This window comes from Pseudophryne corroboree, chromosome 8 (genome assembly GCF_028390025.1).
Source record: "Pseudophryne corroboree isolate aPseCor3 chromosome 8, aPseCor3.hap2, whole genome shotgun sequence".
NCBI lineage: Eukaryota > Metazoa > Chordata > Amphibia > Anura > Myobatrachidae > Pseudophryne > Pseudophryne corroboree.
The window spans coordinates 144,585,281-144,597,704 of NC_086451.1; the positions used below are offsets into that span (position 1 = coordinate 144,585,281).

The following is a 12,424-nucleotide window of genomic DNA, read 5'->3' on the forward strand; positions in this document are numbered from 1 at the left end:
GTAAATAGACCCCACAGTCCCTGGTTCATTCTAGCAATTAGGCCAAGAAACAGGGTACAGATAGTAGAGGCGGGGCGCACAGCTCCGGGCTCCTGCAGTGACATCATACACTGCCAGCCTAGAGGGTAAGGAGCACAGTCCCTGGGTCACTCCGACAATCAGGCCAGTGAAAGGGCTACCAGCAGTTGGTAGAGGCAGTCATACTTTATAATTTAATATATTTTTATGCTGTATATTAGAATTTCTCCATCATTTGAAATTATCCACTTGGTTTCAGACTTGATAGATATATACTATTGGGTTTAGTTTTAGATTAGCTTAAATATATAGTAACATTTGTAATAGTTACATGTATGGGACTATACAGGTCCTGGGTTTGAGCACTGTATCTGTCAGTTATTTTTATTCTGAGGACTAGGATTTCTATTTATATATTTTGTGGATATGAAGCTATATTGTCACAAATGTTTGATATAATCTTTTATGGATTATGTAAATTAAAGTGAAGACACAGTCTGTGATGTTTTATCTCGTTGGATGTAGCTTTCAAATAGTGAGCACACCCAGTACTGGTTATATCGAGTGTTAAGTTTGATTAAATTACAAGGAAAAGCAATACATTATTACACTTTGGTTTCAGCCACTGCGGCCGCTGCACACAAATACAGCCACTAAAATGTGTATATAAGTTGTGTATACACGCCGACACATAATGCGCACAATATAGCGACATGAGTGGCTGAGTACACTTTACCCTAAACAAGAATGGAATGCGACACCAGTAGTTAAATGTTATGTTGAGGTCCAACGCATCAACAGCATTTACTTTATAATATACAGATAAAAAGGTACAACAATATACAGAGAAGAGCTACAACCAATAATACATACGTTTGATTGCGAGTACTCCTGGATCCAGGACTCAGTTAGTCTTAGCAAGATGACCTTCAGAGAATAGAGACTAAGCCTGGTCAGAAGGCCTCTCTTTTATACAATGTGTCCAAATACAGTACAATGGGAACTGTAAGCTCTTCTTTCATAGGTCAGAGGGCAGCTCATTTACAGTACATGAGGGGTCATAGGTTGGTTTAAATGAATGGGTGATGCTTGGTCCAGGTGTACTTACAGGTGTTTGCCACTGGGTTCCCGCTGAATATTCTGAGTACAGTATCATAACAGTTTGCGAATATTATATTTCTGCATATATCTACCCGCAGAAACATGTGATCAACTGCAAATAGCAACCGGAATGTAGATCACAAAATACTGCACATCTGGATACCAAACACTAAGTCCTGACCTTGCTCCATCCCCTCACATCCTGTAAACCTGAATAGCTCTGTTGTTTTACCTTTTAAGTGTATGTAAGTTGCTGACAAAGTGTGTGGAGACTGTGTATATTGTGCACTATGTGAATAAAATATTGAATATGTCTGTTGTGTCTTTTCTGTGCGAATGCATTTGCTACCATATATACTCTTGCCATGCGTTAATACGCAAGGTCTGGGTATGTAGCATGTGTGTATGCGTACACACGGCGGCAACGCGCGTGAACAGAGGCCACTCTGTTTGGAGTTTGCACGTGTGTGTGTGTGTAATATTTTTGACTTCGACAGTCCACCCTTTGACAGTAAACAATAAGAGTATGCTGGGACAGAGCTCGGTAGTAGAAATTTTGCTGGGTAGAGGGAGAGAAAAACACAAACAAATGGTGAAAGAAACATGCCATGAAATTCATTTGCATTCCTATCACAGTACTGTTTCTGTTGTTGGGTCGTATACCAGATCTGCCGCATTTACAATGCACCCGCTGCTTAGACTCATCAGGTTTGTATTGTGGTTTGTCCTTTTTCGCTGCATCAAAATTTAAACACATTTAAATATCAGTCCGATAATTATAACAACACCCAGGATACAGAGGAGAAGCTTCCCCACATTCGCGATCATTCCTTGTGTCCACTCTCCTAACCCAGAGAACCACTTGAGTAGGTTCAACCATGAGGCCCATCCAGTCAATTCATTACCCACAGCCGCTAAAGTGAGATTGTGTTTCTTTCTAAACTCCCATTTTAACTGTAATATCTCATACTTCTTTTGATCAATGATCTCTTTTGGGTCCTCAGTACTGTTTGTAATATACGTCATGTGCAATGGTCATGATTTCTGGTAGTACTCTGCCTATGTAACATAACCCTTCATAGCTCGCAGTAAGCCACTTGTATGCCTTTCTTCCACATATGAAATAAGTGTCATCTGGGAGAACATAGGGGACAAAATGCATTCATATCATGTCACAGATAATTCTCACAAATACACCTGTACCCACTTTTTCCATCTGCTTGACACAAGAATCTGGCTGGATGATGTGCGCACAATATCCCTGTGACACTTTTCCAGCCCACATAGGTTTGGTCCCACGTGTATACCTGTATCGGAAGTACCTCCCACTTGTGGCTATCCCACGTACAAGTTCAGAGTTGATGGGCTCCTTGTCAGCTCTGTGTGAGAAGGTCATTGTCTCATTGTTCCAAGTCACTTCCCAACTTCCTGGTTTCTGGAAATTGGTTATGTTGAAACAATGGTACTGGTGGAGCTTTAGGCTGGGGGGTCTAGATATATTGTATTTTCTGTCCACCGGTCTCCCCCATGCAATTCAAGTACCTCATTTACTGTTAATGGATATGGCACTAATCCCGATTTACTCTGTCCTTGAGGTACTTGTGAGCACACCCAGCATTCTGTTTGGTTTAAGACCGTACCCACTACTGAGTGATAGTCACTCAAAGGATGTCCGTCAATATCGATATTTATTGTTTGACTGACATCTCTGGATGCACTCTTCTTCGACTATGGGGTCACAGTACTTACATATGCAGTATTTATCAGACAACAACCCCTCACATTGTCTCCGAACTCCGTGACTACCAGATCTCTTACTTATACCAGCTTTGACCAAAGTGATGGACTGATCCTGGGATTCTACAAATTCATCTTCTTCATCAGAACCCATTCCAGACCCTTGCTCAACTTCTCGGGGGCCCTAACAAAAACATATTGTCCTGATCAAAAATCCAGAATAGGGATAACACAGTCTGTCGATTCAAATCCATTTCGGCAGAAAAAAATGAAAGGGGTGTGTTGGAGAAAAGAAAAATAAGATGACAGTCCTTGGTCTTGTTTCTCACCATGCTCAGGTACCAATTGACAGTTCTGTCTTTCAGCTTTCCCGGAACAGATTCTCCAGTGATATCAGGCTTTCTTCACCTTTCCCTTTCTCATGAGCTTTCTCCGGGTTAGTGACCTTCTTGCAGTGTGATGAGTGGACCCAAGTCTCTCTTTCGGCAACCTTCAGTGATGTCGTGCTGGTCAACAAAACTTGATACGGTCCTTCCCACCTGTCTATTAGGCAACCTGAGTGTAGAAAATTTTTACTCATCACATAGTCCACAGGTTCAATTTCATGACAGTAACTATTTGGTAGGTCAGGAGTCGCCAGTATCCAAATTCCTTTGCTGGTTTCTCAATTGCTGGCTCATCCTAACCAAGCATTGCACAGTCATCTCATGATTGCATTTCAGATCATCCTGGAGATCTATCATTACATGGGGCTGTTGTCCAAAAAGAATTTCAAAGGGTGATAGGTTAAGCGGTGACCTGGGAGTTGTTCTGATGCTGTACGACACTAGTGGCAGTGCCTCCAGCCACAGCAGTCCAGTTTCAGCCATCACTTTGCTCAGCTTGCTTTTAATAGTGCTTTTTATTCTCTCCACCTGCGCACTGGCCTTAGGGAGTATGAAGTTTGCTATTAATACCCATAAGTTTGCACATAACCTGAAAGACTTCACCTGTAAAATGGGTACCCCTATCACTCTTGATCATTTTAGGGATACCATATCTACACACAAATTCCAGCACAATTTTCTTTGCGGTAAACACAGCAGTATTTTGTAGCAGCAGGGAATGCCTCTACCCAGTTTGAGAAAACATCAGTGTACACCAATACATACTTCAAATTCCTACAGGGTGGTAGCTGTATAAAATCGATTTGTATTACCTGGAAAGGTCCCTCTGTAGGAGGGATATGGGATGGCTCCGTTGGTATTGTCTTTCCAATGTTCTTCCTCAAGCAAGTAAGACATGTCATTGCTTTCTTGCCTGCCTGAGAAGAGAACCCTGGTGCACTCTAGTAAGCTCTTACCAATTTGCACATACCTTCCTTGCCCAGATGAGTCAGACCATGTGCAGCTTCAGCTAGGCTTGGGAGATATGCCCTGGGGGCCACTGGCTTATCTTCTTTCCATCTCTCCAGAGTCCTGAGGACCATATCCCTTCACCTTCCAGACCGAATTCTCCTGTAGGGAAAACAAATCTTGCATTTCAATTAACTGTTGTGTATTTACTGTATTGAATCTCATCAGATGTGTGGTGTTAATTTGTGTGGTGGTGCTTGCTGTCGATTTTGCAGCTTCATCCACCCGGCTGTTACCAAGTGAAATTGGATCTTGGTTGTACTGTAAGTGTGTGCTTTACACTTGATAACAGCCACTCTGTCAGGATCCTGTATGGCCGTCAGCAGTCTTTTGATGTGTGATGCATGCGAAACAGGTGTGCCAGCTGCCGTCATGAAATTTCTGAGGCGCCACAGGGTCCCAAAATCATGCATTACTCCAAAAGCATATCTAGAGTCTGTGTATATATTAGCTGGCTTACCCTTTGCCAACTCACATGCTCTTGTCAGTGCTACCAGCTCAGCGACTTGTGCTGAGTGAGGTGGACCAAGGGGTTCAGCTTCTATAATACCTACATCATCTACAACTGTGTATCCGGTGCACAGGTCTCCTGAGTCCATCTGTCTTTGACAACTACCGTCTGTGTAAAAGGTAAGGTCTACATCTTCTAGTGGGTTGTCACTAATGCCAGGTCTTGCAGTGAAGGTCTGGTTCAAGTATTCCATACAATCATGCGTATCAGTGTCTGTACTAAATCCTCCTTCACCATTGTTCTCATCCTCCACCCTTTGTGCATGACAAGGCACACTTGGCAAATAAGTTGCAGGATTTAGTGTGCTACACTTTTTTATGGTGATATTTACAGGGGCCATCAGTGACAGTTACCATTTTGTAAACCGAGCAGATGAGACATGTCTGGTTTGGGCAGAGTTTAGCAAGGCTGACACTGCATGAGGTGTATGGACTGTCAGGTCATGCCCTAGCACTACGTCTTCACTCTTACTTACCAACAAAGCTATCACTGCAACACTTCATAGGCAAGTGTGGAGAGACCATGCTACAGTGTCCAACTGTGCACTGTAGTAGGCTACCGGTCTGCTGGCATCACCATGGTTTTGTGTTAAGACCCCTGACGTGCACCCAGCATTTTTGTACCATATAATTCAAAGGGTTTCTCATAATCTGACATCCCCAGATGCTGGTGCTTTTGACAAGCACTCTTTCTCTCAAACGTCAGTTCGGTCTCAAATGCCCATTATGGTTTGCTTGAAGAAACCATTTCTTGCAGTGGTAGTGCCAAAATAGAGAAACCCGGAATCCAATTCCGACAATATCCTCACATTCCTAGAAATGTGCAAATTTGTTGCTGAGTCTGCGGCAGAGTCATGTCATGGATGGCCTGTATCCTGTCTGTGGTCAGGTGTCTTAGTCCTTGTGTCAAGCAGTGTCCCAAGTATTAAACCCTTTTCCGGCACAACTGTAATTTATCCTTAGAAACCTTGTGTCCTGTCTGGGAGAGGTGAAACAGAAGCTGTTTGGTATCTGCCAGGATCAAATGAATCAGAGCATAACAACAAGTCATCACAATATTGTATCAGCACCAACCCATTCTCAGGCTGAAAGGATTGCAGTCATGTAGGGCCTGGAAGAAAATACTTGGGCTGTCAATGAAACCTTGGGGAAGGCGGGTCCAGGTGTACTGTACTCCCCTATAAGAGAAAGCAAAGAGGTACTGGTTGTCGGGGTGAAGAGGAACAGAAAATAAAGCTAAGCAGAGGTCAATTACAGTGAAGTAAGTAGAGGTGGAAGGGATCTGCAGAAGAATGACAGCTGGATTGGGCACTCGACTATTTTGTTTATCCCCCTTAAATCCTGCACAAGCCTGTAGCCCCTCCCCCCACTCTTTTCACAGGAAAGATGGAACTATTGGCTGTGATGGACGTCCTGACTAGGATGCCCTGCTGTAGCAGCCGTTCTATGACAGGGTATACTCCTAATTCCACCTCTGGCTTCAGAGGGTACTGGGGGATTTTTGGAGCTATCCTGCCATCTTTTATTTGCACAACTACTGGGGCTACATTTGCCATCAATCCAGTGTCCTGTTCATATTTAGTCCATAGGGAACCTGGTATTTGTAAGATAATTTCCTCTACCTGTGATGGACATGTGTCTAGAATGGTAGAGTGCAACATTAGCCTTTGAGGTGTGTTTAACATATCTTGTACTTCCTGAGCATGGCCTTCAAAGCCTCAGCCACCCAAATTTCACACACTCACACTATCGCACGTAGTGTGATAAATGGGTTTCTCACGTCCGTGAGCAAACCCCTAATCCGGCGCTCGGGGACAGACGGAGACAGATGTTACTCACCATTAGTTCCGCACTGCGAACTTCTTCTCCACTTACAGGTCCCTGTAAGGAAGCAAACAAACAACAGCCGTGCAGGGCCTAACTCTAACCTGTTACACCCCTATACCAACTATAACAACAGAGCCCTCAAACTAACTCTGTGGGTGTGGTACAACAGAACTAGACACAAACTTATCAAACTGGGCCATGCACGGAAACAACACACCTATCAAATCACAATCACAGTGCAAGCAACTACCACAGTGCTGTCCCTTTAAATCCCTACCTGCTATTTGGAGGGGTGGACACTGTACAGCCAACCCACCTCCTGTACACTTTCCTATATGGGGCTAAGGCCAAGCAGGCCTATTTACCTATACACCTCAGGGTGGCCTGGACCTAGCGCCCAGTGCCACCTTTATTCACCTTGGGGGGAACCACTTATTGACTGGGCCTAGTGCCCCCTATTTGCGCACAGGCCAGAGGCCCGACATTACCCACAGGCCTAGCACCCACCTAACTGAACTAGGGCCTAATGCCCTCTAATATCCCCGCAGGCCTAATGCCTGCCTAATGCCCGCCTAATGCCCGCCTACTGAGTGCCACAGGCCAGTGGCCTGACTTTTCCTCATGGGCCTAGTGCCTGACTAATAGGGTCCCGGGCCGGGGGCCTGACTATATGTAACCATGGGCCGAGAGGGCCCGACTATTTACCCACAGGCAGGGAGGGCCTGACTGTGCCTACGGGCCTAGTGCCCGATACCTGATGGTCTAGGGAAGAAAGGGGGGGTGAGAGCATCCTCACTGAGGCCTCACCTGGTCCGGGGGTCTCCGGATCCCTCTTCTGCCACTGACCCATCCTGGCCAGCGGCGTCGCTTCCGCTCCTCCGCATGCAGCTGCCACTGGACCTCTTCTTTAGGGAGCCCAACGTCTTCTGGCCTCTTCAGTGGCCACCGGATCTCTTGCTCCCGCGTCCACCGTCCTCTGCTTCCAGCACGCTGCTTCTCCTCGTGCGGCTCTTCGCCGCTCTTCAGTGCAGCCTCCTTCTTCTGCGCGGTCCTGGCGGCGTCTTCTTCCTTAGGCTCCCGCACGGCATCAAACGTCAGATGCCGGGGGCGGGGCCTATGACGCAGCGAGCGCCGAGTGGCTCGCCGCACCCGTCTGTGATTGCCCGCTGCTCAATGAGCAGCAATTGGCTCACGGAGGGTGCCAACATTCAAATGGCCCCGGGTCTGGTGCAGGGAACCAATACGCGGTCCCTGCACTGAACACCCGTCGCTGCACAACCAGCCCTGGGGACAGACAAGCTGCCCCAGCGCTGTCCACCACTGTGCTCTGCAGGGGACGCAGATCCCCTGCACCCTGCAGTGCTGATGTGCCCTGGGACACAGGGCACATCTCTACACATTTACACATATTCCAGAGCTATTTAAAGACACATCCCCATTTCCATAACATAGTCATGAATAAACTAAAAGCAACACTTTAAAACAATTTAGCGTTTCCATGGTAATTCATTTATATATAGATATTCATCATATTAAAAAAGCAGAAAGGGATATTTGTAACACGAAAGGAATACAATAAATGCTTTCTTGTACAATCACAATAATTCATAGAAACTATTTTATTTCAAAACTCCTGTTCAGACCCCTCGGCTGTAACGTTTTCAGCTTGTGGATCCACCACATCTCTTTTCTCAGAAACGCTGCAGCCACATCATCTTTTCTCCAATTACCTTTCACCTGATCAATAACTTTGTAACTTATTATACTGTTTACAGAGCAATTATGTGTATCTTTAGAGTGAGCCGACAAAAAATGATTTTCTACTCCTTTTTTTATATTTTTCAAATGCTCTCCCATCCTAATTTTGAAAGGTCGGCTAGTTCTTCCCACGTATTGCTGCATACAGCTACATTGTACTAAGTAAACTACATTACTGCTCCCACATATTACAAAATTATCTATTTTGTATTTCTTTTGTGTGGTATTTGACACAAATGTTTCAATCTTATTTCCTTCCTTATTTTTTTTTTAACAAGACTGATTTTTATTGAGTTTTTAGAAGAAAAATGTACAATCGACATCAAAAACAACAACAACACAACAGATTGTTTGAGCCTTCAGTGAGGTGAGAACATTGGAATAGAAACATATGTAAGAGTGGTTCAAACAATCTTAAACAGATAAGAAAAACAGTCAAATCACAGAGGGTGAGTAGAGGTAAAATATGTGGGAGGGAGAAAGAAGAAAAGGGGGGGAGAGGGGTGAAATAGAGGGAGCACTGACAATTTGTCTGAGAAAACATGGGCAAAAAGCCTATCAGGCGAAGACCCAGGACAATGTGGTTGGTGGTATTGCTACAGCAATAAGAATAACAATAGAGTGAAGGCAATATCAAAGAGTAAGGGCAAAGAAGTAATGGAAAAAAGGTAACAGAAGAGTGGGGGAGCATTACAAAAGGTTAGACAACAAAGAGGAGAATGGCTGAGGAAGAAGAGTGGAGTAACATAGTCCATTTATACTGTTATTTAGATAGTTATTTAGACAACTTCCATAGAGGATTTTCAAAAGCTGAGGTTATCTGAGTTCGAGTATCTGGGTCAAATGTTGACAGATAGGGACCCCATTTTCTATGAAACCCAGCAAGACCAGTATATCCCGTAAGGATAGTAGATTTGCGATCAAAATAGATATATTTCAACATAATTTTTAAAACTTCAGTTAGGGAGGGGGTGGATCTAACAACCCAGTGCTTCAGAAAGAGGTATCTGTCACCCATTTCCGACAAAAAATCATCAAAATGAGTTTTGGATGTCAAGTAAGCGTGTTTCGTGGCTGGGGAGGGGGAAGATTTATATGTCTGAAAAGACCGAGATAGAGTGTCTTGAAGTGTCAAGTATTGAGCCGAGTATTTCTTGTTGGAAGCTACAGTAAAAGATAAGATTGCACCCCTGAGCATGGCTTTTGCCGACATCCAGAACAGGAAAGGATCAGCCTTAATATGTTCAGAGTTGGTGATACAATAATCTTCCCAAGTAGCTTCCAAAAAGGATTTAAAAGTAGAAGAGCGGCAGAATCTGGAAGGAAATTTCCACAATTTTGTTGAGTCCCTGTCATCAGGGAAATGAGCAGTGAAGGTAACCAGAGCATGATCAGAGAGAGAGATCGGGGCAATGTTGCATTGAGTGACCTGAGGGAAAAGAGCATGAGAGACAAAGAAGTAGTCAATGCGGGAGAGAGAGCCATGCGCCGCCGAGAGACAGGTGTATTCCCTCTCCGTTGGGTTTAGGGCTCGCTGCAGATATAGGGTTAAGCCCCCAGGCCGATCGACAAGGCTTCTCCGTCACTGGGGTCCCTAATACTAGATATGGGTCCGGGGTGCAGGACCCCATCATGCCGGCACAGGTCGGCTACCCCAGGCCAGCACACAGGTGAAAATTAATCAGGGTTAATAAGAAGCACAGAAGTGCTATATAAGTGAAGTGTGATTAAAATACAAAAATATATACAAAGTGATAAGGAAAATCATGAGTGTTAATAAAGTGCAGGACCCCATCATGCCGGCACAGGTCGGCTACCCCACTCCAGCACACAAGTGAAGTCTGGCCCATCACGTACACAGATTATGCAGAAGCATCAGCAGACAAAACACAGAACTCACCAGAATGGCTAACACCCTGGAATTAATGAGGGCAGACAATAATAGGATGCTAGACACATACCAAAGAATCATGGATGAGAACCACAGGCTCCATCAAGCCTACCTGCAGATATTAACCGCCACCCAAAATACACAAGAGAGCATGGTCAGTATCACAGAAACCCACTCAACAGCCACTAGAGACATGAATGTCACTCTTACAACACTAACACAGCATGTCACTCATCAATTTGAACAAACAAGCACCAGTTCTACAGGCACAACCCCCTTAGTGTCACCTGTAACCTCGCCACCTAGATGTTCTGCCCAAACATGAACAGACACAAGTGCAAAAAGGCCATCCAGCTCCAGAGGACGACCGGGGAAATAATTGTTCAGAATAATGTGTCTGGAATGGACATTGGAAATTTTATGCAAGTAGCATTTTACATGTTGTGGTCACAATTAAGGCCATGTTTTTTTTTTGGGAGTAAAAATTTTAAAAATTGCAAATTCAAAAACTAAAACCAAGGTGAAAAATGAAAAAGTTGTCTGTGAATTAATTCTATAGTGATTTAAGTACAGTTGTTTAAGTATATAATATGCATTGTCAAATTCAAGCAACATAGATTACACATGCAGCAGTGGTAAAACATTGATATATGTTATTGAAAACAGTTTATGCTATTATTAAAAAATACCTTCGAGATGTAAAAGCATGGCCAAACATACACAAAGCAAACAAAATTCCACATATAATACTGTGCTACTATAATGTTTAGACTAACTTTACTTACAGTTATTATAGAGTGAAATGCATAATGCAGACAGTAAAATGTTAAAAAACTAAAAATACCACAATAAAACTTTAACACTATTTTCTAAACCATACAGGGATGTTATAACACTTACCTTAGTAATTGGAGAGTATTGACAGATGTTAGACATGCCAGTCAAAAGCAGTTCTATTTGGAATGTCTTCATTTCTACAAATCGAGGCCTTTTGCGGCTGAGTTCAATGTATTTCCATCCGCATTCAGAAATATGAATCCTTGGTAAATTACCGTGTTGTATGAAATAACAAGCGCACTTGACCGACGGTCTATTTATTCGTATTTGTGTAATCGGCCGTGAAAAACAATATGAATGGCCCAAACACTGCTGAGTTTACTGTTCAATAAAATCCCAAGATGCCACTTAGAAAAAAAAAACACACCCGAATGGACTTGGGACCTTAGTAAATTTCCCTCACTGTCCACCATGTTTATCACGACACACTGCCCACCACCACCCATATCCCTCAGAGCACATATGCATTCTGTATTTATATATGTCCCATTGCTGGTCCCAAAGTGGGTTTAACCTGTTGATACCCATCTTGATTACCCACTACTGTACCTCTATTGTGTCCCATTGCTTACTGCTGTCCCAAAGTGGGTTTAACCTGTTGATGCCCATCTTGATTACCTACCATTGTAACTCTGTTGTGTCCCATTGCTTAATTCTGTCCTAAAGTGGTTTTAACCTGTTGATGCCCATCTTGATTACCTGCCACTGTACCCCTATTGTGTCCCATTGCTTACTGCTGTTCCAAAGTGGGTATAACTTGTTGATGCTTAATGATGACACATTGCTTTCCAAACCAACTTTATTTCTATAAAAAATGTTAACCATAAAAACATTTTAAAACCCTAATAAAACAACACTAAATAAACATAAATAAAAACATATAACCATAACATTACTAAAACCAAAAATTTTAACTTTTTTTATCCGTTTTGCTTCCAAGTGAGTCGGCCATAGCAGGCACAAGGAATTACTACCATACCCCACCGACTGAGCCCGATCTCGTCCGATCTTGGAAGCAAAACGGTGGTGGGCTGGGTCAGTATCTGTGAGGGTGACCCCCAGAGAATACCCGGTGTTGTAATTCGTGACCTTCTCGACTCTAAGCCAACAGCAGGATCACCACTTTTTCTTCAATCATCTCTTTCTCTGAATTATATCATCTTTCCTAAGTACCGTCTGTCCTGATATGTCATAGATCAGAATTGGTTCAATACTAATAAGGATCTATATTCCTCACAACATTTTGGTTTAATGACCCCATGAGGTCCCATTAATACAAGCAGAGCTTGTGCTGGTTGGATAGGAACAGGATGTAGAGCAAGAGTGTCTACATCCCTCCTGAAGTCTACCA

General features: G+C 43.5%; 1 pseudogene; it reads left to right on the forward strand.

The window, feature by feature from the left end:
* The first annotated feature begins 12,038 nt into the window (after positions 1-12,038).
* LOC134950014 (5S ribosomal RNA) lies at positions 12,039-12,157 on the forward strand (annotated as a pseudogene).
* The last annotated feature ends 267 nt before the right edge of the window (positions 12,158-12,424 follow it).